Below are 26,445 nucleotides of genomic sequence, written 5' to 3' on the forward strand. Positions count from 1 at the left end.
AAATCTGATTTTAAGCAGAAAGGCTCTCGGTGACTAATGTTTGCTGCAGTGGCTCATCACTTCCAATGAGTGTTGTTACACTAATGCTGCTAACAAGCTCTTTTTAGAGGAGGAAGAAAAGCAAAAAAATTGAGATGTGAACATGTTCTTCCTAAAATTATAATAATTGTAATATATTAAATTTCAAAATGTAGTGCATACATTTGATCAGTTACTGCAATATAAATAAAGGCCTATGTGGCAGGGTAAGTCGAGCGCAGGATCAACAACAGAACAAGTGCAACCTCCTAATATTTGACAGATTTATTGTTATCAACAACTCGGTTTAGAGCTCTTCACTAAGGACCACACCAACTACTCACCTCTTGCCTGGGTGGTTGAGTCGCTGGGGTTACTGTAACAGGCGTCTGGAGTCGGACAGCAAGACGGAGATGTGATCCTTCACTTCCATGTGCCTGTGCAGGCAGGTCTTATCAGTAGTGAGATGGAGGGAATTAAAGAAGCGTCTAGATGCCTGGTTGGAGATCGTCTTGTCCATACGCGCCAATAGATGCTCGTGCTTACATGCCTTGGCCTTTGTGGAGTCCAGATTCGAAAGCTTGGGATCACTGGGTGCAAACACATTGATGGCATCTTGATATTGTAGGGCCACGCTTCCACAGAAACTAGCTGCTGACTGGACAATGAGGGAGGCGGATGAGGTGAACTGTAGGCAGTGAAGAGTGGACGCCTGAGCCTCGACCGACCAAACAAAGACCACAAACACAGACGTCTATAGTGTAGTTATTGTGATTTTGTATTGTATGGTTGCTGGTAATTATGAAGTGGTGAGGACTAATAACAAATTCTGCCCGTAAAGTAAAGACAAGTGTTTGGTATTCAAAGTAATTTTTGTGTGTTCTCAGTTGTTTGTTAAGAGTTTAGAAATACAGCTAAATAAAATGTTTAAACTTCTAGTTTTAAATTGATAGTTTTACGCTATTCCCTGTGTGCTTAAAAGGCTGCATATGACTTCATTGGGCATAAAAATGGGGACAGAGATTTTCTTTTTCTTTCTGACATAAAAATCAGCCATGCTAGTCTTTGCTTTCCTTCACACCTGTACACTTTACTTTGCCTCATTGATGTCTCTCTTGTCACATGCTCGTGTCCTTTCTCCTTGTTTCCTCTCTTTGAAGTTCCTCCTCACACTCCTACTATTAATGCTAATCTTTCTGTCAAATCCTTACACCAACTCTTCCCCCTCCATTCTTCCTTTGTCCCCTCAAACCCATCGTCCACTCCACTCGTTTCCTCACTCTTATACAATGTCTCTTTCCTTGTCAGTTGTCTTAAGTAAATGTATTAATGAAAATGAACATTTCCTGCCTCATTATCAGTCCTCTCTCTTCCACATCTTCCTTTCTCACTTCATGTGTCACTCATTGCCACAAATTTTACAAATTATTTTCTCGTCTCTGCTCATTTCTTTCTCCATCCGCCCCCTTCAGACTCTATCTTTGTCTCTGACGGCTGAAGTTAGCTCTATTCTGTCTGTAAAATCATCTTCTAATAAAGCCTACCACAGAGATACGAGCCGCTCTGATCGCTCTAATAGCCGCCGGGGGCACACTTTCCTCTGGGATATCGAGCGAGGGAGGGGAAAAAGGAAAAGAAAAACGCATAGGAAGCTCGAGAGGCGCATTACAGCTCATTACTCTGCTGAGGACTGACAGGACGATGAGGCAGTTCACACAGGCTGGACCTCAGCTGAGAGAGAGTGAAATGCATGTGCAGACACATGCATATGTATAAACACATACACTGGCTGCATGATCCATAAGTCATCTGAGACATTGTAGTGGCAGGAAGAATTGCATCAGTCCATACAGAACTACCACAACTGACAGTTTTCATTTTAAAGAGTCTCAGTTTTTACACAGAGTACTCGATGGCCTGATGATGTCCCATACTTCATATAAGCTGTAAAAAAACAGGACAAGTGGATCAAGTTCCCCAACTTAAAATGACAGAATACATCATTTCTAATTGCCCTCCAGATCGACACATCTGAGGCCCTTATTGGCGGAACAAAATGATTTGTCAGTGCCTCTAAATCAAACCAATTTTTCCATATGACACCATCAGCTATAATGAGTATTTTTATGTAACAATGGAGCTTTGTAGCGTCTTTCAGCTTGTGGTTCTGGTTTTCTGGCCCGCAACTTTTCTGTTTTGGCTCAGAAAACAGCTGTTTTCAGCTGAACACCCACCGTGCGCTTACTTGCCAAGCACCAAACAGACAGACAAAGTTGGCAGTGGGCTGATGAACAAGGTGTGGTTTGATTCTTCTGCTTCATTCCAGCTTTATTAAGTTTCTTCTCATTACCTTTTGACCTCCTCTGCCCTGATCCGTCCTCATCTTTCTTATTGTGTATCTCAATGTCCTCTCTCTGCCTCTTCCCTATCAGCGTTATGAGATTTCATCTCCTCACTAACAATCTCAGATTGATTTGAAGGGAGCTGAAAGTGAGTGGCGCTACCCTTTTTAATGATGTATTTATCCTTATAATGGGGAAAGAGTAACCCTGACAGAAAGAAATGCCCCTGCGTGGCCTTCCTTGCTTGTTAAATTTCAACAAATCGCTGCTCAATCACAGCTGAGCTCTTCTGTAAATGGAGTCTGTCTCCTCTGGGCTATTTAAGGCTGCTACAGTTTCTTCAAATGCTCTCAGTGTGGATGTTTGAGGACACTATAGGAAGAAATATCAACTAATGGAACTAAAAAAAGCTTCAGTCACGGCATGAGATCGTCTGACCATTCAATAAACCCCTCCCCTGCTCAGCAACTGTCCAATCAGAGCTTAGCAACTGTAACTGGGTACATCCTGTCAAGCTCTGGTATTCTCCACATGACGAAGCAGTGTACATTGGGCTCTAGTAAGAAAGATACTCCATGTATAAAGCATCTGGTGGTGGTGCCTGTCTTTTTTAACCTGTCTGCTCTAATATAAGATGCAAACTTTAGCATGTCTGGCTAGCTAGCTTACAACCTACATTAGTAACCAAGCATTACTTCAAAGGCCAAAGGAGTTTCATATTACATTAAATCTACTATGTGGAAGCCGGTCCTATTCTGTTCTGTTTGAGAACGTTTACACTGCAGCAGCCCCAGCCTAACTTGTTATCAGAGGCAGCAATAAGTTCACCAAACACATAGGTTAGTCCTCAGTAATACAGAATGAGTTAAGCAGAAAGAAATAAGACTTTAATCTTACACATTTCCTGTCAATACTATGGCTATCAAGCTCTACTCTACAACATAAGAACAATGCCGTTTCTTTATTTCCATCTTTATAGAAACTGGTGAGGATGCTGACCTTTTGCAGGCGTAGCAACAGTAACTAAGGGGGCGGGGCTCAGCAGGGGTCAATTCCTCTTATTGGACAGGGTGTTCAGAATTAGTCAAGTAAATATAGTGGGTGCTGGAAATGTAAGAATAGAAACAGTAGAATAGAAAATAATAGTATAGACAATACAGGTTGGAGTTCAGTGCTTGGATCGAGCATCATCAGGATGTTTTAGAGCTGAAACCTCTGTCCTAACTACTAAATCACACACTCTAAATCATGTGCAGCTTCAACAGTGGATCTCTTTTTGATCCCTCTAAGAGATCAAACTATGATCTTGTCTAATCCTTGTAGTTCTGACGCTGACCTCTGAGCCTGTGGTGTAACCAGGACTGTATGGGTTTATATAACATAACACCAGCTTGGCTTGCATAACCTAGTGACCATTGGCGAGCATAGTAAGGCCACAGCTTTTTTATTCAGCCTGGAATCCAAAATGAATAAATTTAGTATTTTGCTCAGGGATGCTCATTAAAAAATATTAATAGTGTGTTCACGTGAAGGCTAAAATAAACATCCCTGTGACCCATTTAGAGTCTCAAACCATAAAGGGCAAACCTGAGGACAAGTTTATCTGAATGTAGCTTCACTGCTCTTAAGAAAGCATATGTTTACTTTGCTAATGATTAAAGCTCACATGGCCTCTGAATATTTTCATGTATTTTATTGTTGGGTTTTTTTCCAGTTAATATACCAGGGCAGGAAAGAAAAATGGCTGAATTAGGAACCTTTCAATGTAAGGTTAGTGTATGTTAATGTGAAGTGAAAGTTATAGTTTCAGGCTATTGTGTTTGTGTCAGGCTTATGATTGAAAGGTTGCTGGTAGCAGAAAAAGAGTGGGATTTGTGAATGAATGAAGCTCTTCTTAAGCAAGGCATCTACTTTAACTTAAATTGATATGGCAACCTTTTGGGGTAACATTAATGGTTTGATCTATAGGCTTCATTTGGTTTATCCAAATATGTGTTGGGTGGCTTTCTTGTTGGTTAGTTGTTTAAAATGTGTGACAAAGTATATACATGCATGGTATCTGACTGTGTGTGGTCTTATCTGGTCGGTAAGATCTGCTTCAGTAACCATTCTTAACGTCCCTTAATGGGACTATGTTATATATGTTCAGCCTTCATTTTATGGCTTTTCTTTTGACATTGTTGAACTGTAGAGCTGAACATAAAAAGTTAGACATACTTGTGTCTCTATCAGATCATTATTTAAATCGGATGGCCACTTTAAATTAATAAATAAATATTTTTTCCTTTTCCTATTTTAAGTATAGTTTAATATTTTTACCCTTTTCTATTTGTTGTAAAAACGCATTTGAATGAAGAATCCCATTAAAACTCCCTTTCAAAAATCCATGGTCATCAATCTAAAAAAAGGCTATTTTACATCAAAAATATATTTTCAGGATATACAAGATTCCCCATTATCCGACAGCAGCAGCACTTTGCTTCCATCTTGTCAGAAGGCACAGGCGCAAACCACAGCCACCACCACTATGTTGCCAATGGTTGCCAGCACGGCGATCCACAGCCAAATGGTGTCACTGGACACTTTCCCATCATCCTCTGCTTCTGAGGGTCGAGAGTAGCCGGCGTTGAGGTTGGAGGTGGATGTCTGCAGGGACGTGTTGCCGTTGTACGGAGAATCCATGAAGGCCCCACTCACAGCCGGGAAATGCTGTCAGGAGAGAGGGAGACGGATGGAGGAATTCAGATTTAAGTAATTTCTGCTGTACAAAGTCAAAGTTCAAAGACATTCACTGGGCTGAACTCAGAACTCCAGTCCAGTGATTTGGATTCAACTTTCTCCAGACTTCAGCAATAAAGAGACAAAGAAATAATAATAACTTTAGCAAATACAGCATATTACAGTCCAGACTAGCAGCTGTGTTAGTACTAAGATAAAGACAGAAAGGTTAAGTTATATACTATTATTTTGATAAAAAATAAAACAAATAAAACATACATTATATAACAACCATTATAATATAGTACCACTATAAACAGACAGACGTTAATTGTAACAGTTCAGTTCTTTAACAAAATAGTTTTACATGTAAAAATATGTAAAGTAAAAAACAATTCTTCTAAACCAGCTTTTAAAACTAGCTTTTAAAGCTCTGATTTCCATCTTATTGTTGAATGCAGTGACATTTAAGGTATTCTTATTCTCTAAAGGCTAAAAATCAGATGTGTTCAGCTGTGAATCGCACAATGATAAGGACGGCATGGCGGCATGTTCTGTTCAGGGGGTTAACCCCACAGCTGTGCCCGGTCCCAGGACAGCTGTACTGTACAGTGAAGAGGAATCAGCATCTCAGAGGGATTAATTCTCAGACGGATAAACAAAACCTGACACATGCTTCACGTATACTTAAAAAAGGGACAGAGACAGACCGAGAGGATGGAGGAGAAATGCAAAAAAACAAGCGAGGCGGATAATGAATCCCTAATTTTTGTCTCAGCTGGATGTGTTTGTCCCTGGGGGGCTTCCATAGACAGGAGAGAGACTCCATCAATATGGCGCTATCTCTGGTAATTAATAACCTGAAATGTCCATTTATACAGAGGTAACAAGCTCACACACACATACAAGCACATACTCCACTTCCTGTCTTCATTTCTTTCTCTCACACACACATTTATACACACACATTTGTACACACACACACAATGCAGACTACCTCCAGTTTTAGTTGCTTGTGTTGCTGCAAGCTCTTTATTCTGGAGGCAGTTGGCAAACTCAGGTGCGTGAACTTAATCTACTGTAACTTTCCACACAAGCACACGACACGCTGCAAAAAAAAAGACAATAGCACAAGCACACATGCTTTATATTCTTACATACAAACCATAGACTGAGCAGTCTGATACAAACAGACAGCTCAGTGGCCATTAATAATTCCAGCTTTCACTCCTGACAGCTGAAAGGTTCAAGGGAGTTTGACCCTTTAACTTGTGGGTGTTTTAGCATAAAAGCACTGCTGTCAATTGCTGAACAGCATCACTTCATCACCCCGACTGTCTAAAAATAGTCATCAAGTCTGACCTTGCTTATAAAAAAATCCTCTTATAACGTGATGTGAAGAAATTTGTTTGATAATTTAAATGTTTAATGTGGAGAAACAGGACGCAAATTAGCCAAAGTGTTTATTCACCCAAATTCCTCTCATTTACTTCCAGTTGTATCTGGCCTTGCAGACAGTTTTGATTTTATCTCATTACTCAGGATGATCCACATACCTTGCAGTACTCCCAGTGTAAGGGGGGTCAGATGTTAAAGATGTGGATATTCAAAATCTCAGCAAATAAAAAAAGTTACATATCGATATTTACTTTTACGGATTTATAATAAGGAACGAGTCAGAGTCAGACAGTTAAAAAACACAACGAGGTTGCAAAATGTAAAGAAGATTAAAGAATGTGAACTTTCATTCAGCAAATGAATGAATGTTTCTCTCTACATCAGTGTGACTGCAGCTGAGGTCAAACCCCTGTGACTGTAAATAGATTAGTTTTTTTCTTCCATGCTTCAAGCATGAGGTTCAGTTTGACCCCAAGTGCTGCTCAGGCTTCTCTTGTGTCCTCATCCACCCTATCTCTCTACACCCAAACTGCAGATGTGACTTATTCTCACTTAGGAAACTTCATAGCGAGGGGAGTAAAAGAAAGAAAACAGCTTCACTGTTGTTCTCACTGAATGTTACAAGGGAAACCCATTATAACACATCAAGTGCTAAAACTCAGTCAGAGCTTATTGCTGTCATTAGACTGTAATGTCTCCACCGAGGGACGGAGGTATTTAACCTGAAATACTTCCCAACATACTTTAGAGAAGTATCTGAATGTGACAAGTTAGCCATTGGCTTTGTTAAAGTTTAGTCACCCATTCTGAATGAGGGGTCAACAGCGAATCACTGGGGGGCATGACATGACACCACTTGTCTGAGTGGAGGAGTAGGCCACTGATACAAGGTTCAAATGTCTGCTGGTTTTTGCCAAAACATGAATTTGTTTGAGCAAGCAATTCAATCTGTCTTTACAGCAGCTGGGCAGCACATGATTTACTGATGAGTTTCAAAGAGTTTATGGACAAGTTATAGAGACGGACATCACAACAAAACCAGCCCTCAGTACATTCTACATATGCAGCAAAGTGGACAAGAAGACACTCCTCAAACAGCTCCAATAAGGACAGAGTCACAAATAACATAATTACCATGGCAACTTGAACGAAAATCAAAAAGGATGGCTGAGAATCAAAAGTCCAGAGATTGATCCCAACATTTAATTTTGATACAAAAGTTGAATTTTTTCGTGGATGCAGATATAAATGTACTCATCACACATCTCAACCAATATGTTACATGGTACATTGAATCCCACAGGATGAGGATTTTCCTATATGCATCATTATTCATGCACTGCAACTGTCTCATATCTCATCTCATAACACACAGACAACCATCGTGTGTGTGTGTGTGTGTGTGTGTGTGTGTGTGTGTGTGTGTGTGTGTGTGTGTGTGTGTGTGTGTGTGTGTGTCTGCGTGCTTTCATTCCTTCTCAGAAGTGAAAAAGAAGAGTCTAAAATGTTGCATCCGTTAAGATATGGCAGCATAATTTATGAGAAAACTTTAAGAGCTCTCACATCAGCCACTTAATATGTATATTTAATTGCCTCCCAGAGTTTTTCATGAGTGAAGGGAAGGGACAGGGGTTAATTTTGCTGTTCTCGTGCTGGTTTGTAAGAATGCAACTTAAAGTACACAAACATGCAAAATGACTATAAAAACACATAGACACAATTTCAACCTGACGACAAAACATTGTCTGCACTGAACTTGTTCACGTCCCCATTTTAAAAAGTCTCTGCCCGGAAGCCGTGTCTCATTCTGTGAGTGAAACAGCACAGAAAGGTCATCAACCAAAACTGCAGTGAGCATGAGCATGTGCAAGTGTTATTCCGCCACACACCTGGAAGACAAACCCCCCAAAGATACGATGAGTTTTTATAAATGCACGGCCTAGTCAAAAAGCTAAAAAGCTTCTGTATGATGCAGCTCTGCACGGTCATTGAAAGTGGCAGTTTAAGAGGCTTCTTGATCAGGAACATGCTGTAACCTCACCAGTCTGTTTACTTTAGTAGAAATTGGGCAGATAATTGAATATATTATTTAAAAGCTGAAGCGGAAAGTGGACTTCCTCTGAATATGAGGTTTTTGGTGAATAAAAAATAAATGATTCAAGTGGTTGCCACACAAGTCATGCCAATCTGAATTTACTGGTCAGAGCATAGCATGTCGACGCGGTGATCTTGAAGATTCGCGGTGTTCAACCTGGACAAACTTTCCCCCGTTCAGACGGTAAGGTGTCGCAGTATTTACTCATCAGATATTGTGAATCCTTGATCTTGAAACAAACTGCAAGATATATTCTATTATTTTAGAATTGAGATGAATGAAAAGTCAAACAAATAGCTGAAGTGAAGGCTTTCAAATGTTTCTGTTCTGCTCTCTAGAAAGATCAACCTATTAGTGGCAGCATGAACATGGCCACTGTGACAACCTTAAAGGGAGAAAGGCTAACATCTGTCCCATAACAGGAATGTGATACAAACAAAACATGTGTAAGCTAATTTTATTGCTGCGGTTCTGACACTATACAGGATGCTATGTGTCTGGATGTGGATGAAGCAGAGACATAGAGACATTTAAGTTGCACACCTCAAATAAGAATCACTTTCTGGAAGGTCAGACAACTGTAGCATTGTGACCAAAATTCAGGACTAGTGTGTTTGGTAATGATAAATAAAAGGTCACTTCTCTGCCCACTATGGTGTCTTCTTTGCAGTAACTTCAGCTATAAATTATAACCTAGGTTTCAAACATATTCCAGATGTCTACGTAAAATTCCTGCCAGGCTTTTCACACTAAACGCTAAACAGTCTGGAACGGTATTAATGGCTTGTAAGAGCTAGCTGATATAAAACCAGCTGCAAGAAATGAACTAGATGTTACATAAACTTCTATCCATTGATGGTGTATTTTCTCAGTGAGTGAGTCAATATCAGACGAGTGGTGGGAACAGGAACGTACCCAGACAACAGACACACACACACACACACACACACACACACACATGCTTACAGTCACTGTACTAAGCATCAAGCTGCGTACAAAAGCAGCAATCTGTTCATACAGACTAAATTTACAGTTATATAAGACTGCTTCACTGTATCCACTCTTTATGTTAAGTTGTTTTATGTTTGCATTTGATTGAAAGGGCTCAATATGATCCCTTTCAAATTGGGGGGAAGAATCCTATAGAGACACACACACCAAAAAAAGTAAAGTGTAAAAAAAAAATCAAGACACAATTCGGAAAAATCTAAACATGAAGTAAGGTGACTCCTCACATAATGGATGGATGCTATTTCGACAACATACCAGGCAGAGTTACAGGAATCTGACACCAGCTGCACATACAGCCAGTCAGCTCCAGAACCACGGGGATGTTAGAAAGTCCATGAAAAGAGAAAGCCAAGACGCACCGTATGCAAAGTAGTCTAAATATAAAAAGTGATTACAAAGGAAAAACTGTGAGGAAAAAACACCCAGATTCTACCCCGCCCTCCGTGCATGGCAAGCCTGGACCCTGTTGCCGCTGTTCATTCTGAAACTGCATCACAACAACATCACAGAAGTAAGTGCTGGACTGCTGGCATCGCGTCAACTCTGTGAGGCTGCAGCTTACGCACATCCTAACGTTTTATAGATCCCCCTGAAGGTGGAAAGAAAGTTCATCCACTGCCGGTAGTTTTGACTGAATCTAATGCGCGAACAACAGCTGAAATATGTACTTAAATGATAGATACAGTGTGTCTCTCAGCTGGAGCAGCAGGGTATTATGTCATGTACGCAACACCAAACACAAACAGTATTCAAGTTATTCAAAGTTTCCAAATCATTGAAGCTGAATTAGTCACTTATAAAACATGACCAATAAATACAGCTATAAAAACTCATCAACTTAAACATTGTTGGGGTTTTTCTTATCATTATAGGTTTCCTGCTACTTTTTCTTGTTAGAATATAACCCTAGACAAACAGAAGAGAGAGATGCTTTGGGTTAGAGGAGATGAGAGAGAGGACGGTAAAAAAGATATGGAGAAACATGGAGCAAGAAAAGAAACATGGAGCAAGAAAGAGAGTTGTACCTACTGCCGGCTGTATATGAAGAAAGAGATCAGTTCTGTTGTTCCTGTCTGTCCTGTCCTATGCTCCGACTTAGACTGAGTGCATCCGAGAGGGAGAGAGGAGCAGCGCTTCATGAGAGTGAGAGACCGAACTCCATGTGGGAGAGACAGAGAGATAGTGGGAGTGTTAACTGAGAGAGAGAGAGAGAGATCCCTCCCTGTGAAAGTGAGAGAGTTGAGCGCACACTGCGAGAGCATTTGTGTGAGACAGATTTAGACATCCTGCTGTGAGCGTGAGTGTGTGTGAGATACAGAGAGAGACAGAATACACCATGGGCATGTGTAGGTGGAGAGGAAAAAAAACATGGATTATGTGTGTGTGTTTGTGTGTGAGAGGAGAGTTTTCCAGGAGATGCTTTCATCTATAAAACAGCTGAGCAGGATGTTCGTGGCCTCACACAGTCAGACCACATCTCACTAGCTGAGTTTTCATCATGACATAGAAACAACCTCTTTAAATTGATTTCAGCCTGGTTGGATACCTCATTAAAAACGGTCAAAAATAGGCGTTGTTCGTTGTCTAAAGTAGACAGGAGTATCAAAACTGCTATAACAGCCACACATCAAATTTATTTAGAAACTGATTTTGCTGGATAGCATAGGAGAACTCTGACAATGTTTACAGAACAGGAAGCATGTCTTTTCCAAATTGATCATGTAAAAAGGTCAATTACAGCCCAGCAGTTGGTGCTTTTGTCCTTTCAGGTGTAAAAAAAGGTTCAAGATGAAAAACAACTGTCAGTTCTACTTGAAACATCTTTCTCAAGCTACTTTATCCGGATCCAAATCCTGGATCAGATATGAACCAGCAGCATTGTGAGAACATGGTGGTCCACTCAGGCTGCTGAGTCACCAGGACGTTCAGCTTTTTATGCATCTACGTCTGGGACGGTGTGGACACGCAGGTAACAGCAAGTGACTCAAACAAAACTGAGGCTTCCTGCGTGAATTGGTCTTTTTAACACGCAGGCATACGCGTACATATGGCATGCACCTGCGCATCTGCGTGTGTGTTGGGGCCGTATGTGTGCATATTGTGTGTGTGTGTGTGTGTGTGTGTGTGTGTGTATGCTTGTACAAATATTAATAGCATGCATCTGTATGCATGGGTGAATGCATATGCACAGGTTAGAGAACATGTGTCTCTCTGGTCGTGTGCTTCATGTCCTGTGAGAGAATCAATGCAGAAAACATCTTAACATATAATTTGTCTCATAGTTACATTTCAAGACAAACAAACAGTCAAATCAAATCATTCTGGTGTGTTTTGCCTTTAAACCAGTTCATGTGTATGGGGAAAAAAAATGAAATAATCTCGCCTTTATTTTTACTTGTTTTGAGGTTCTGCTGAGGTTCAGGTGTTTCCATCTAACCACCACCTGCTTATTCTCTCTCCATGACATGATATCCAAACTTTTACCCACTTCTGTTCAGCACTATCCTCTCGGCCCCTCTTTCTGTCTGTGTCTCTCTATCTCTACAACTCCTTGTTGTAACCTCTCCCATCTCCTTCTTCTCTCTGCTCTCATTTATTCTCTTTGTCATCACTTGTAATATCATTGTATGACTCGTGCACTTTCTTTCCTTACCTCTGCTAACCTTCATCCTCTTTTCTTTCTCCTCTCTCCCACCATAGATTCTCCCATCCCTGCCTGTTTCCCTCCATCCTTAAATCATCCCAATGCAGCCACTGTCTGGACACAGACAGGACATCCTGTATAGTGTGCAGTGCTGCAGGGCTCGTGGGACTAGAGATATACACATATACAGCTTCAGTCCTCCAAATCTCTGAAAATGAGAAATCAAGTGCACAACGTATCTTTTGTGTATAATAAGTGGACATATGAGCCTGCTTCCTGTGCCCATCTGTGAGTGTGTGTCCTGTGGGGGCTTGGAGGGATATCTGTGCATGTGTGTGTGTATGTGTGGATGAGTTTGCATCTATTTTCCTGCCTTTGTTTTATGTGCACAGGTGCATGCATTGCCTGTATGTATATGTATGTATATCTTCATTCTGTGCGACTGTGTGGTTGCATGTGCATGTAAGTCTGTGTGTGTGTGTGTGTGTGTGTGTGTGTGTGTGTCCAGGAAAGTGACGGTTTATCAAGTTATATAATGTTCTTCTACGTTGAGTAGAGATTCAGAAACTGCCTCTGGTGATCACACACATGCACACACAAGGCACAAATGAATGCGCACACATATGCAGCAGGACCATGCATTCATCAATCACACTGGAAGCGGAGACACACACACATACACACACACAGCAACACAATGGAGGCTGGGGGTTATTTAAAATTAGGGGAATTTGAGCAGAATAAAGGGGGCAAAAGGGGCCAGAACTCACTTATCATTGATGAGGCATTTGTCTCAAAAGCTGTTTGTTTCGCAAGCAATTAGTGTCGCTCGTGACGTGAAGTTTGCTCCTCGGCGACGGGAATATTCCAGCCTTGTGCACACTGTCTCAACTTTACCAAGAGGAGGAGAATTATATTTGCATTACATATTTGAAATTCAAATATATATTTCTGGGGCTGGAAATGTGGGTCTCCATCTGTCCATTTCATCCAAAACAAGCATGAAAGAAAAAAGGGGGGGAGGATAGAAGAGAAAGAAATTAAAGGGTGAATAAACAGCCCCACTGCAGCCAGCTGTTCCTCTTCTTTCTGAAACATCTGTCATAGAAGTAGAAACACAGAAAGAGATGGAGAGAAAGTGAAGGAGGGGGAGAAACTACAGAAGACATGAAGAGAAACAAAGGAGAGGGCAAGAAAGGGTGAAGACTGAATAATAGGGGGGAAAACATACAGTAGAAACCATTCTTTTCTCTACTGTGTGCTAAATTTACACAGTACGTGTGTGTGTGTGTGTGTGTGTGTGTGTGTGTGTGTGTGTGTGGTCTGACATGTGTGTTTGTGCATGTGACCTCACCCTGTCATGTAATAAACATCAGATTTATCGAACAGTTTTATCATATATGAAACATTGAAATCCCTTGATGTTACCTGTTTCTTATCTTCTCAACACATTTGCATGATATGATGAAGAGTCCACAGTCATGCTAGCAGCTCTGTAAGGCTGTACACTAGTGCTTTGAACTAAATGCTAAAACCAGCATGCTAACGTGCTCACAATAGTCAGTCTGGACCAAAGTGGTGGACCAACAGACATAGAACCGCACCGCTGGCGTGGCTTAAAACTGGTGTAAAACCTCAACAAGGTCCACAATCATGTCCTGTGAGAGTATTTTGATGCTGCTTCAGCAGAACTGGGCCAAAGCCCCCAGCCCTGGACAAAAACTGATGTGCTCATCTTAAAAACTGCCAATGTGACAGAAACAAAATGCAATTAACATTCGAAATGAACTATTTTCTGGAGAATTGAGATGCATCAGTTTTGTACACACAGGTACGACAAACATGTTTGAAGCTCTGAGGACATGACACACTGGCTGGTGAGCTGGGTTTTTAGTTATGTACAGATTCTTTCTTTATTTCATCAGTGTCACTTTATAACTTTTAATCACTGAATTTAAATGATCAGTGCCTCTGTCTACTTTCAGATTTGCATCAAAATGAAACTTCTGAAGTTTTAAAAGAACTTGTCAATACATAAAACTCCCAAAAAGTATTTTGATGAGCCAATGCATTTAAATTATTGTATCGTATTAAGTTTCAAAGACCTGCTGATACTGTCTCCTGCTGGCAGTGCATCTCGGTTTAGAATAAAAGCTAATTTGATTGAGTTCACTTCAAATGACTCTCATTAGATGACAATTTTGTCCTGAAATAACGGACACCCAGCAAACTAAATCAAAAAGTAGAAGCAGCTGAAAATAATTTCCATAATTTCCAAGTTATTGAGCCGTGTGATGAAAAGAAAATACTGCTGCTAGAATATGTCCAGAGGGGAGCTGGGCTGATTGAATTCATGGAGGGAGCAAGAAGAGCTGAGAGAAAAAAGAGAGGAAGAAAGAGAAGAGAATGCGCAAGAAGATGAGAGGGAGAAGGCGGAGGTGTCCAGTCTGCAGGTTCAATGGTGAGCAAGAAAAAGAAACAGAGAGAGAGAGAGAGAGAGACATGGAGAAACATAGAGAGGGGAGAGAGAGAGAGGCTTGCTCTCATGGCTGGTTGAATCTTTGTTCAGTTTTGCTGGAGGCTTCAGAGCCTGACAGACGAGCAAAGAACAGCGTTCACTGACATCATTGTGTGATGTGACCTTATCCAGCTTTCATAAGACCCTTCACGCTTCAAACACACACACGCACATATTGAAAGGTGCACAGATATGTGCAAGCATTCACATACAGATATCCATATGATTGTTTGAGGAATTCTAACTCAACAACAGCATCAGTCCGTTCAGCAAGGTGCCCCAAAACAACATGTTCAAGTGACAAAGCCCTCTAGTGGACGTAGGGATTATGGCGGGATTAGAGCAGGAAGTCAGGTGACGTTGTTATAGAGCGACAAAGTCTCTGTAAGGAAGGAGGTCGAGGTAGATGGATGGACTTTAAAACAGGAGACAGCTGTTGGTTTCCCATTTCTAAGCAACGGTCAACGTTGGGTTATTTTTTAGCATGACCACGATCGTTCCCTGACCTTAATCAAGTGGTTATTAATGTAACCATGGTGGTGAAGGTCTCTTACCCTTAACGAAGCAGTCCTTTTTCTGTCAACAGACAGAAACTTTTTGTTAACAAGAAAATTCCACCCAAACCATGATCTTTCCATAATCCCAGTTGTTTCTATGCCTAAACCGAACCATGAAGTCGTCCTGCCGATAATATCAGATCAGAAAACACTTCTATGTGTCATTCTAGACACACAGTGTATTTTGTTGTTTAATTTGGAGGACTTGTTGCCTTTGTGGCATCGTCCCACTCCCTCTTCCCCCATGTTGTCTGCATGTCTCCACTCTCAACTATCCAATAAAGACAAAAAATGCATGCATGTCATGCCCCTCTTTCATCTCATGTTTCCTTTCTGTCTCTATTATTGGGACATGCCAAACAAATAATGTTAAAAAGGTTTTCTCGCTCATAAAACAAAGCGATATAAAATGTGTTGTGGTACCTCTTTCAGTGTCTTTAATCACTGAAAAGTAGTGATGTAAGCAACTTATTAATATATTATGAAATTTAAAGGTTAGTGAATAAGCAAGTAAACCTGCAGCCAAAGCACACAAGCCCCTCGGTGTGTAAACACTCACACAAAAGGCACACAAAGATGTGCGTGCAGAGACTGCACACAGACACAATGCATCCCATACACGCTGCTCTTCCAGTCAGTCTCACCATACCGTATGTTTCCTGTTCACGCTCTGTTAAGCTCCATGTCATTAACTCTGTGCGTAGCTGAACAGACATATTAGCCCAATTACTGTCGCATGCACTAAGTGCATTTCATGAAACCTGGCCTCTTGTTATCACTTCAGGAAGCAAGTCGCACCACTTCTGTCACGATTAGTGAATTCAGGCAACAGAGGGAGGAGCTGTCCCCTCTTTATAAATAGTAATACAAATAGTGAGTCATGTAAGTTTCATATTGATATCCTGGGATATTCCATAAACTGAGTGAAGCACATGTAACCAAGACCATGGCAGGGCTTCTGTATGACAGACTGTAATTCATGTTTTATGTTTTGAACACTTCTTTGTTTGTGAATACCTTCACAGTTAAAGTTATAATGTTATGGATGTATCATTGTCTTATGCTGTATATATGTGAAGTACTGTAGGTTACTGAAATGTTTCCTTGTTCTCACATGCTGTATTATGTAATAGTTTAGGTGCATGGACGGGTTTATCAGGGATGTTTCTGGGGGTTGTGTCAAGCCTCACTGTAATGTAATGCAATATGAGTGATATGTGCTGTGTGAGAGAGAGATTACCCTAATCCTCTAATGAAAACAGAAAACAAAACAACCCTGACAACCAAGATAATACTATACTGCCAAGGTATACCAGAAAAATGTTTGCTGCATTTCAAATTCAAAGTTTAAACAATGGGATTAAATGTACTATAGAAGTAAGCTCTTACTCACACAACATACTTTTATGTAATGAAGTTGCAGGTTACACCGAGATATATACTGTACCAGCCCTGAAAGTGCTGAGGGAAAATCTAATTTCTAGATCTTTGATCGTAATTCTGACTTTTTGACTGAAGCTGGATGATAAAATGTCAGTTAAATCAGATTTTTGTTTCTTCATGAACAAACTGGTTTATGAAATCAAACCTGAAACTGAAATGTCAAAATAAGTATGCACTGTCATTATGAAATATGAATGTATTCGACTGTCATAAAAACTTTCTCTAACTGATCTCATCATAAAGTAACAGACTAATCCCTGAGGTGACGTGTGCATTCACAATTGAGTCATTTACATAACAAAAGTGCACTTGTGTCCATCCATATATGCGTCTGATGTGTGTGTATGTGTCTAATCTGTCATGCCATCCATCCTGAATGAATAAAGCATTACAGAGCTCATACTATGCGTGCCATGAGTGACTCATCTGCTTGTATGCTTAATGTGCTCAGCGTCAAAAACCTCTGCTCATCACTAGATGTTATCTCAACTCTCTACGCTGAAATAAAAAAGGAACCAACTTGGAAGGACCTCCTGTATTTGTATCAAAACTACTCAGCACCCCTGCAATAAAAGGGAAACAGACACAGGGGGACAAGAAGCTGCAGAAGGAGGTCACAACATTAGCTGTAGAGCAAAACAGGTATCCCTATTCCATATCAACACCTCAGGGTCCGATTGATCAAAAGTACAGGTATTGAGGGAATGCGTGACCTGAGTATCTGCAGCTTTTTTTGGAGTCCAGTTGTTTCCAACAGAAGAAGAAAAGAAAATAAGGTGTTCACTCAGTTTAGTAACTGAAAGGAGAGAGCCTGCCAGCCCTCAGATCTGCTGTCTGTGTGAAAGAGCTGCCCCCCTGACGTACCTGATAAACTCTTTAGCAGATGGTAATCTGACCTAACTCTCCATCACACACACTTTGATCGACACGACTTAATTAAGACCAATCTAACGTTCACTCCCAGAAAAGAAACAGGAGGTTTGTGATAGAAAGAGAGAGAAGCCAGTCATCCACACAAGGTCAAGCCACTAGTCCCTGTTTGAGCTCAGTGTCTTGCTCAAGGACACTTCACCAGTGACAGAAATCAGCATCAGTTGAACCACGAATACCACCTGTAAGATGATTGACATGACATGAGTATGAAATGTGTTCGTTAAGCACTCTGAGATATATCGATATTTCTCTCCAGGTTTTAGAAAGTGGCTTTTAAATTTAGTGGGCTTTAAGATATGCTGACTTTGCACTGCTACGGCATGAAAACATCTCTTAATTTCATCCTTTCATCTGCAAAAAAACAACTCTCATCATTTGTGGGAAACAAAGTTTTGGAGGTGCATGGTTTTCTTTAGCTAGAAACGTTGAGGCGTCGACTGCAGAGCGTTCAAAGACAGTTAGCGTGGGGTGATTAAGGACCACACATTGAGCGCAGCTGATTAACTATCTGAGAACAGATGGCTATCAGATGAGGCTTTCCATCAAACTCCTTCAGCTTGGACAGGATTCACGTCTGGAGCAGGTTCAGTGACAACATTCAGGGAATTAAAGGGGAATACAGAAACCAGACAATGGGACCCTGAATCTTCTGGAATATTTAGACAGAGATGCGATTTTACACGACAATTCACAGGTTGAAATTCTAACCGGTTGTCTTTGACTTGAGCGTGTCTTTGCACAGAGGCTTAGCTGATTTAGTACCTTGGAGCATCTGCACAGCTGGACAGGGTACACTGCAGGAAATAGGTGCCTAATCTGCACAACTGGACTGCTGCGTATGTCATGCTATAAGACATCTTCTAGGTTCATGTTTGTTATTTAACACCACTCCTGATGCACCTCAGTGTCATAAACTGTTTGAGATGTGAAAGCTCGAGCTGTTAGAGTCTACAAAAATAGGAACGTGGGAAAAACAAAGTTATTGTCTGTAACACAACCAGCAGATGGCGTGATTTCACGGACCAAACAAAGGGTTTCAGATGTGATGAATCTGAGTTGCAGTGGCAGATGTCATCAGAAATAATCAAACTGTGTCATCTAATACTGTCACATAATGATCTCCTAAATCACAAGGGGATTTCTAAAAACTATCCAGGAGTGGCGGCTCAGTCTCAATGGCACCATCTAGTGTTCGGCTTTAACTTGAACCCCTTCTCTGTCCTCCTAAATCCAATTGGACCAAAGTACAAACACACTTGCTTTAAATATTTCTTTTCAGGTAAGTGTTATGGTCACAGTAGTTAATATTATTGGTTGGGCGTCTCTCACTAACTATTCTCAATGTAATTAAAATTATATGACACCAGAATTTGAAATGGGCTTGAAAGTGACCACTTAAGTTTGTTGCATGAACTAATCTAAAACTATTTGGTCCTGTCATACACAAATGCAAACAATTCTTGTTGGACATTAAATATTCTCAATTAAAAGTGTGCTAATGCAACATGATGTGATTCAATGCTGTAGAAGTAGGACTTTCACTGCGCTTGCACTTGAGAGCCGTAGAGTACGGCAGTACAGCAGTAATTACTTTCAAAACATATCCATAGGCTGCATATCTCTACATCTCACAAAGGGACCTCGATCGCAACATAAAGCTCTACCCTCAGGCTAGTTAAAGCTCGACATCATAGGTCAGAGGAGATAGAGAGAGAGAAAAAAACAGGCAGAAAATGGGACGAGAATGTTTTATTATACAGAGGAAGAGAATGGGTGAGACTGCAGCAGTGACTGTGACAGGAGGAAACAGATAGATTTTCAAAGCACAAATCACAATTTCTTGGAGATTCATTTTCCTAATTTTTAAGAAAGAATTTAATTTGAGCTTTAGCCCTGGAAGACCCAAGCAACTATTTTGACAGAGGCAGACAAATTATTAAAATTATATAGAATATGCTGTGAGAAATAAAGGGGTGAGGGTAGCAGCAGTATTCAGTTTCAGTCAGGCAAATAGTCGCCTCATGGTATCAATATATTTGTTAAACTTTAAAATGCTGTTTTAAAGTTAACAGAAAAAGAAAACTGCAATCAAATGTGCTCTCAGCCTCACTACAGTACATGAGTTTATGGCTCATGGATGTTTCACTCAACTCAGTTCAAAACATATCTAAATGACAGGAAGACTGCGAAACAGCAGCCTCGCTGTGACTCAGTTGTTTAGAGCAAGAGCGAGCCCATGTTTGCGTGTCTTCTTTGTGAGAAGCTAGTTCGCGGTCTGCCTCTGAGTCATCTCTGTATGTGTGCACTGTCTAAAATTGTGTATCTACCATGCAAATTTGTACTTTACAAATGTACAAAAACTTTTTCTAATGCTCAAGTGACTCAATGTGCGCAGCTACGTTTCATTCCCGAGTCATTTTCTCTGCATTCTCTGGCTGATGAAAATAAACTGTGCAGCATCTGCACTGTGTCTACTGTTGTAACATCTTCATCCAATACATAATGTTTTATCTGACATGACTCTAGTGTTTTCCTGGCTGTGGTTATAAATACTTTGTCACAAGGCAACAAAAACATCTGATACTGATACTGTCACAAAAATGTTAAAAACATTTTTAAACGAAGCCAAAGCAGCAAAAATGCAAGAAAATTAAAGCACACAAATAACATTAAAGAACTCAGTAACATATTAGCTCTACTTTCCTTTGCTGCACTTAGTTAGATGGTTTAACACTAACTGCCTTTTGACACCTGTAATCAGCAGTGTAATCCAGTACATTACTCCTCCTTAGTTAAAATAAATGTTGGATTTCATTGCCTAAAAGTCTTAAAAGCACGAGCTTAAATGAATAAATGAGTTTCTGCTTCCTTACCTGTGCTGCCATCAGTGATAACTCCATTATCCCTGGATCAGTGGTTGCCAGCGTGTGAGTGCGTAAAGACAACACGTTTTGTTGGGACAGTAAGGATGTTGACAGCAAAGAAATGCAAAGGAGAAGAAAAGAAAAGAGCACGAGGAAGATCTGGAAAAACTGCACTGCTGTGCTTCGCTGGATGAGCTCAGTTGTGGATGTGCTACATAATGACACAATGAATGCTTTTCATGCTTCATGGAAGAGTTTATTCACTCTCATCTCTCTCTCTCTCTCTGTATGTATGTGTATGTTCGGGGGGGGGGGTGTAAACTTACGCTTGAAGCATGCCAGTGAAACCTTGCAGAATTATTGATGCTGGTGTGGCTTTTGCATTTAAGCTGTTTTGACACTGCTACCCCGCTCATCATCCTAGTACCACTTTCTTTTAGAAGAACTTCATAATCCCAAAGGTAGACCCTTGAATTATTCATCTCCATCTGAAAATTTACATTCACATTATTTTTGTGTAGATGTTTGTTTCTCCATCTTTCTCTCTCTGATCTCAGGTTTATAAAGGGCTTATAAATCACTACTAATGGCTTTATTATGAATAATAAATAATTTTATAATGTTTTATAGATGAAAGATAATGCATAAATAACAATACCTTTTGGGTTGCGATCTTGTGAAAAGCTCCCTTTGCTGGTGTTTATCCCCCTCAAACATGACTGTTGCTTTGACTTTTTAGATAGCTTTTTAATTCATCAGGGAGAAAAGGGCTGCAGAGCATCTGGGCCAAAATCCATTTAGTAGCATCATATTAACATTTACATCTGACTTAAGAGATTGTTGTAACAACCCTTTATCAGCGACTTATCAATATTTACAATTGCAGATGACTTACTGATTGTTAAGCTGTCAGTATACTCCAAACTGCTTGACAGATGGTCAAACAGCCTCAGACCTTTCTGACGAGGGAACTGAGGCGTCTCTGTCCGGTAATATCTGTACCTTTCGGAAACCGACATACTGACATTCCCACCCACTTCAAGCAATGATTGGTCAGCTGCGTGGATTGTTTTATGAAGCAATGTTTCCAACAAACTCTGCTAGAAGAGGTTTAATTTGTTTGATAACGTTGTGAATATTCAGGTGCCCCCTAAGCAGATTGTTGGGTTTAGCACAGGGATATCAAAGCACTCTGCTGGGTTTACACCTATGATTCTTCTTAGCACATTAGGTTGAGATATGCTGCTGTCATTAGAGAGAACTGAGTTGTATTTGGATACCCAGTGGAAACTCTGGGAGTGTTGTTAGTTGGCCAATGTTTACCTGACCAGTCACAGACATTGTTTTGTTGGAAGGATTGGAGATTGGAGGGTAGTGTGTTGTTTGAGGACTGGATGATGTCCATCTTCATGAAGGCCATCTTCAGGATGATTCCAGAGGAGTTTGGGGAGTTCGCCATGTTGTGGAGCTGTCACTGTCCGGGTCCCGGCAGCTCAAGTTTAGGTTTATCATTCTTCCATTACAATTTATTCGCTAACTCTGTTTCCAATGCACTTGCCTAAAAGCTTAAAATTGTGCATAAAAACAAGTGGAAGGAAAGGCACTATATAACCATATCACTCCACCGTCATGGATCCTGTGCGGTATGTAAAGTGCATTTTCCTGTTGGTACAAATGGCCTCAGAAGATTTAAAATAAAGAATTTCAAAATATACCACATTAAAGAACACACAAAAAGGGCAGTGGTGCTCAGATAAAGCCATGCAAATGCCGTCTTTTGCTCGTCTGTGCTTGAAATGAGCTTGTTTGAGTTGTAGAATTTAATTTCCAAAGACAGATTCACCCCAAGCCACTTATGTGTCTCCAATGTCACAGCAAACCAAGCTGTTAACTGTAGACCTCTATTGTACTCTGTGGCCTTTGGAACGATTAATACTGCATGAGGAAACCCCTTAAAATAGTCCCCTGGCCTTTGTGTGTGTGTTACAAGTAAGAGCGAGAAAATGACCTACATGTAAATGTAAGCATGTAGGCATGTGCATGTGAGGCAGGCACATGCCTACATTTATGCACAGTGCAGACCGAGGAGAGATGGTCATTTTTCCTAAGGGCCAGTGAGTCCAGCTGTCAGCAGAGAGAGTAAAACACAAAGTCATTTTAAACAGAAGAGACACAAAGAGGAGAGACCTGGAGAGAAACAGAGACAGGTAATTGACAGTGTGGGAGTTTTATTTAACCATTACCCCACCACAGTTCGCAAGTCAGTGTGTTTATGTGTGTATTGTACAGGAATACTGTCTGTCCAAGATTAATTTGCCTGCAGTGTTTCAGAGTGTACAATTCTTTACACAGCACTAAAACAGCCCTTTGGCATAGATAGAAAAAACACTTTGATGTCATCTAACCCACAAACACATTTCTTTTTTAAATATGACTGTTACTTGACTCCCAAAGGCTTCAAACACAAATTCACGCACACACATATACAAACGGATGACTAACTTTCAAAAGGTGCCGTGTCTGCTTTCACTGTGCACAAATGTGGAGCACACATTTAAAATTATCACCAAAAACTCTTCATAAAACTAGTGTATTGCTCAAAGAATTAACCTTTAAAGATGAGTTAAATGTGCATTAATTGGTTGCATATTTACACATCCAGTAGACACAGAGAGGCATTACAGTAAAATATTTAAGAAATATTCAATATTTAATAAGAATATTGATTAGTGCAGCTTTAACTTACACTTTCCTATATCTCAAAGTATCTGCTGGCACGTAATTAGTAATGTTGAACAGAATCAAAGTCTCAGTGATTGTTTCATCCAAACCAATCAATTAATCAAAGCTACAACAGTAAAATCCTGCTTTCACATGAATGCATGAGTAATAATAATCTAATGATATAATATAGAGTAGTGCAAGAGTCACCAGTTTTCTGCATTGAGTACTTTTACTTTTAATACTTTTAATAAGTACATTTTCCTGATTATACTTTTACTGAATATTTTCAATGCAGGACTTTTACTTGTAACAGAGTATTTTTACAGTGTGATATTAGTACTTTTACTAAGAAATATGCAATGACATCCAACATGGAAAGTATTATGATTATGGCAGGACAGTGAAAGACACAAAGAAGCATATTTGCTGAACTGTGGCAATAAAATAAAAAGACAATTTTAGCTTCCTGGAGACACGTTCGCTTTTCCTGCAGCTGTTCTCCTTTAAATGTGGCCCTCTGTTTTTCTTCTTCCCTGCGTTTTTGCTGGCACTAGCCTTCATATTCCTCTCTGTTTGTTTTTGGATCTCCCTCTCAGCCTCCTCGAACATTTTATTCATGTAAAAATGTCCCACTATTATCACAGACTATACTTACTATCTTTGCAAGCAGCTGAGGTACCTGAATGTTATTGGGAGCTGTGTTATTGAAGACATGATACTGCTGGTTACATTTTGCAATCAAATGGCTAAGTTTTTGACTCTTACTAAAGAAACCTTCAATTCTTGTGCCTCTCAGCGCTGGTCACCATGAGTGACGAGAACCAAGGAGAAATCTGCAGCTTTGTCCCCGAACACCAGCTGCAAGAGTTCATCCGTTTTCTGTTCTTCCTCTGTGAATCTGCCCAACTTGATCACCATCAGGAACACATGGGGACCAGGAGCAGAGAGGGAGATGCACTCTTTCAGCTTTCTGACCACTTTGTCTTCTTTGTACTTTGTGTCATAAATTCCTGGTGTGTCAGTGACCGCAACCCTGCATCCATCAACCGCTCCTTTGGCCTTTTCACACTCTGATGTCACAGAGAGGGGAGAGAGGCCTTTCAATTTAGGATGGTGTTTCCAGATGCGCTCTTCCCATTCCCTGTCTTTCCAATCAGCACTATTCGTATTTCTTCATGTGGATCAAAATCTACAAAACAATGTGAGAAATGCCTTTAGCAGTTGGCTAGTTGCAGTGAGTTATCCAACATGCTTCTAATATTAGGCACTGTATCACTTTTACATACTGTCTAATGCATTGACAGTTTACAATTTATGAGATATTGACAATGTTATTAAAGGCTTTTAATCAGTCAACTGTATCACGTTTTTTCAAGACAATAATGCAACAACAATATTAACTTTAATATATTTTTGTTGTTTTTTTCAGTTGGATGTTTGGTACATTGCCCATGACAGCCAATAGTTTAACATTTTGGGAACTCTATTAGCCCTCAGTGACAGTAGCCCCACCCAGGTAAATATTCACCAGCTGCAACCAACACATCTAAAGCTCACTAATTAACCGACAGTTTGTGGTTTTGGCATTAGTTGAAACACATTATCCCCTCTAAAACCACAAATTGTTGTTTTTTTACGTAATATTTTACTGTTTGTGTACTGATTAAACAATCAAGATACATCTGTCAGTTATGTGTTGTCAAATTGGCAAATCTTTCTTAATTTTGTGTTTGCAAGTTTGTCTACTTGGATATGTTTTCATGTATAGCCAGCCAACGTTTGGGCTATAGTTGTCTTTTGCAATTTGGTACAAATATATTTAGTCTACGATGGACAATTTCATGGATGAAATTAAAAGGGTAGTATCATAAATTAAAAGCAAATATATAGTATATAATAGTCCCAACAATGCACATGTTCCCCATTGAACTGTTGAGTACATGCAATTAAAAGATGTGGGGTTGTTACAGATAGACAATTACATGTAACCTGAAGATATTCAAAGAATACAACTATTTCTGCAACAATAAACAAACAACATAAACTGTGGGCCATGGTTTTACAGATTTGGACTTCACACAAATGTCTAAATCATGAAAACATTTCTGTCTTCTCCGGCAGGCTTATGAGAACTGATGCTTTTTGGAGATATACAGTAGGCTATACTAAATTTCGCTCTTTGTTCTTTAGTTGGCAGCTTTCCATCAACATTGTTTAGAGATCAGCACTCAAGTTTGATCACATTCTGGAGAAACAGAGTGTACATGAGTCTACAGTATGTTACCAGGAAATACATGTTACTGGAACATCACTAGGAGGTGTGGAAAAAACTTTGTGACATGACAACATTTCTGGGAACTCGCAGCATTTCAGAGGAATCAGATGTTAAAATATTTTAATCAAAGGTTATATACAAGGACTACAAGATGTCCTCTTAAATGGTGAAGCCATCACGCCTATAGTAAATCTATTGTCACTTGCTGTTAAGTCTTTTGTTGCCAGGTCTCTTTCTCATAAAATGCAGATGAACCAAGCAATATCGCTTTGAACTGTGCATAACTGATCAAGAGATCTAACAACATATCTTATTAAGCAGGCTCCTCATGCCCTACAGGGTTGAGCTGGAAAGGGGAGAGGAAAGTAATGGCAGCAGTAGTTTAGATCGAGACGTGTTCTTGTTGTCATCTACAAGCAAGTTAAGTAGTAGCTTCTGCAATTTTAAAGGCCAGGATATGTTCGAACCTAAGTAGTTTGTAGGCAAGTGGAACATGAACCTTTTTCCTACCTGGGGAAAGTCCACTTCAAACCTGACTTGATTTCTGTTTAAGTGCACCGTAAACAATCACAACCAAAAAATGTTGCCTTCTCTTGCTTGCTAGCTTACAGTGTTTCAAAGGCCGTCTACAAAACGGTACTAAACAGTCTACAGACACGGTAGATGCTCTGTGAGGCTGTACTCCGGCCCAGCAGTGCTTTGAACTAAATGGTAACGTTAGCATGCTAACATGCTCACAATGACAACATGCTGATGTAAAGCAGGTATGATTGCCATTTTCACCATCTTAGTTAAGCATGTTAGTGTTAATATTTGCTAATTAGCACTAATTAGCTGTGTTGCAGTGCACATGCGCCAACCGTGCATGCAGCCTGTTACAGTCGCTCCTGTTTGTTTTCTTATTT

At 40.1% G+C, this 26,445-nt stretch overlaps 1 pseudogene; it reads right to left on the bottom strand.

The window, feature by feature from the left end:
- Positions 1–391: 391 nt before the first annotated feature.
- On the bottom strand, positions 392–24,718 carry LOC139285482 (GTPase IMAP family member 9-like; annotated as a pseudogene).
- Between the last annotated feature and the right edge of the window lie 1,727 nt (positions 24,719–26,445).

The sequence above is a fragment of the Enoplosus armatus genome, chromosome 5 (assembly GCF_043641665.1).
Source record: "Enoplosus armatus isolate fEnoArm2 chromosome 5, fEnoArm2.hap1, whole genome shotgun sequence".
Taxonomy (NCBI): Eukaryota; Metazoa; Chordata; class Actinopteri; order Centrarchiformes; family Enoplosidae; genus Enoplosus; species Enoplosus armatus.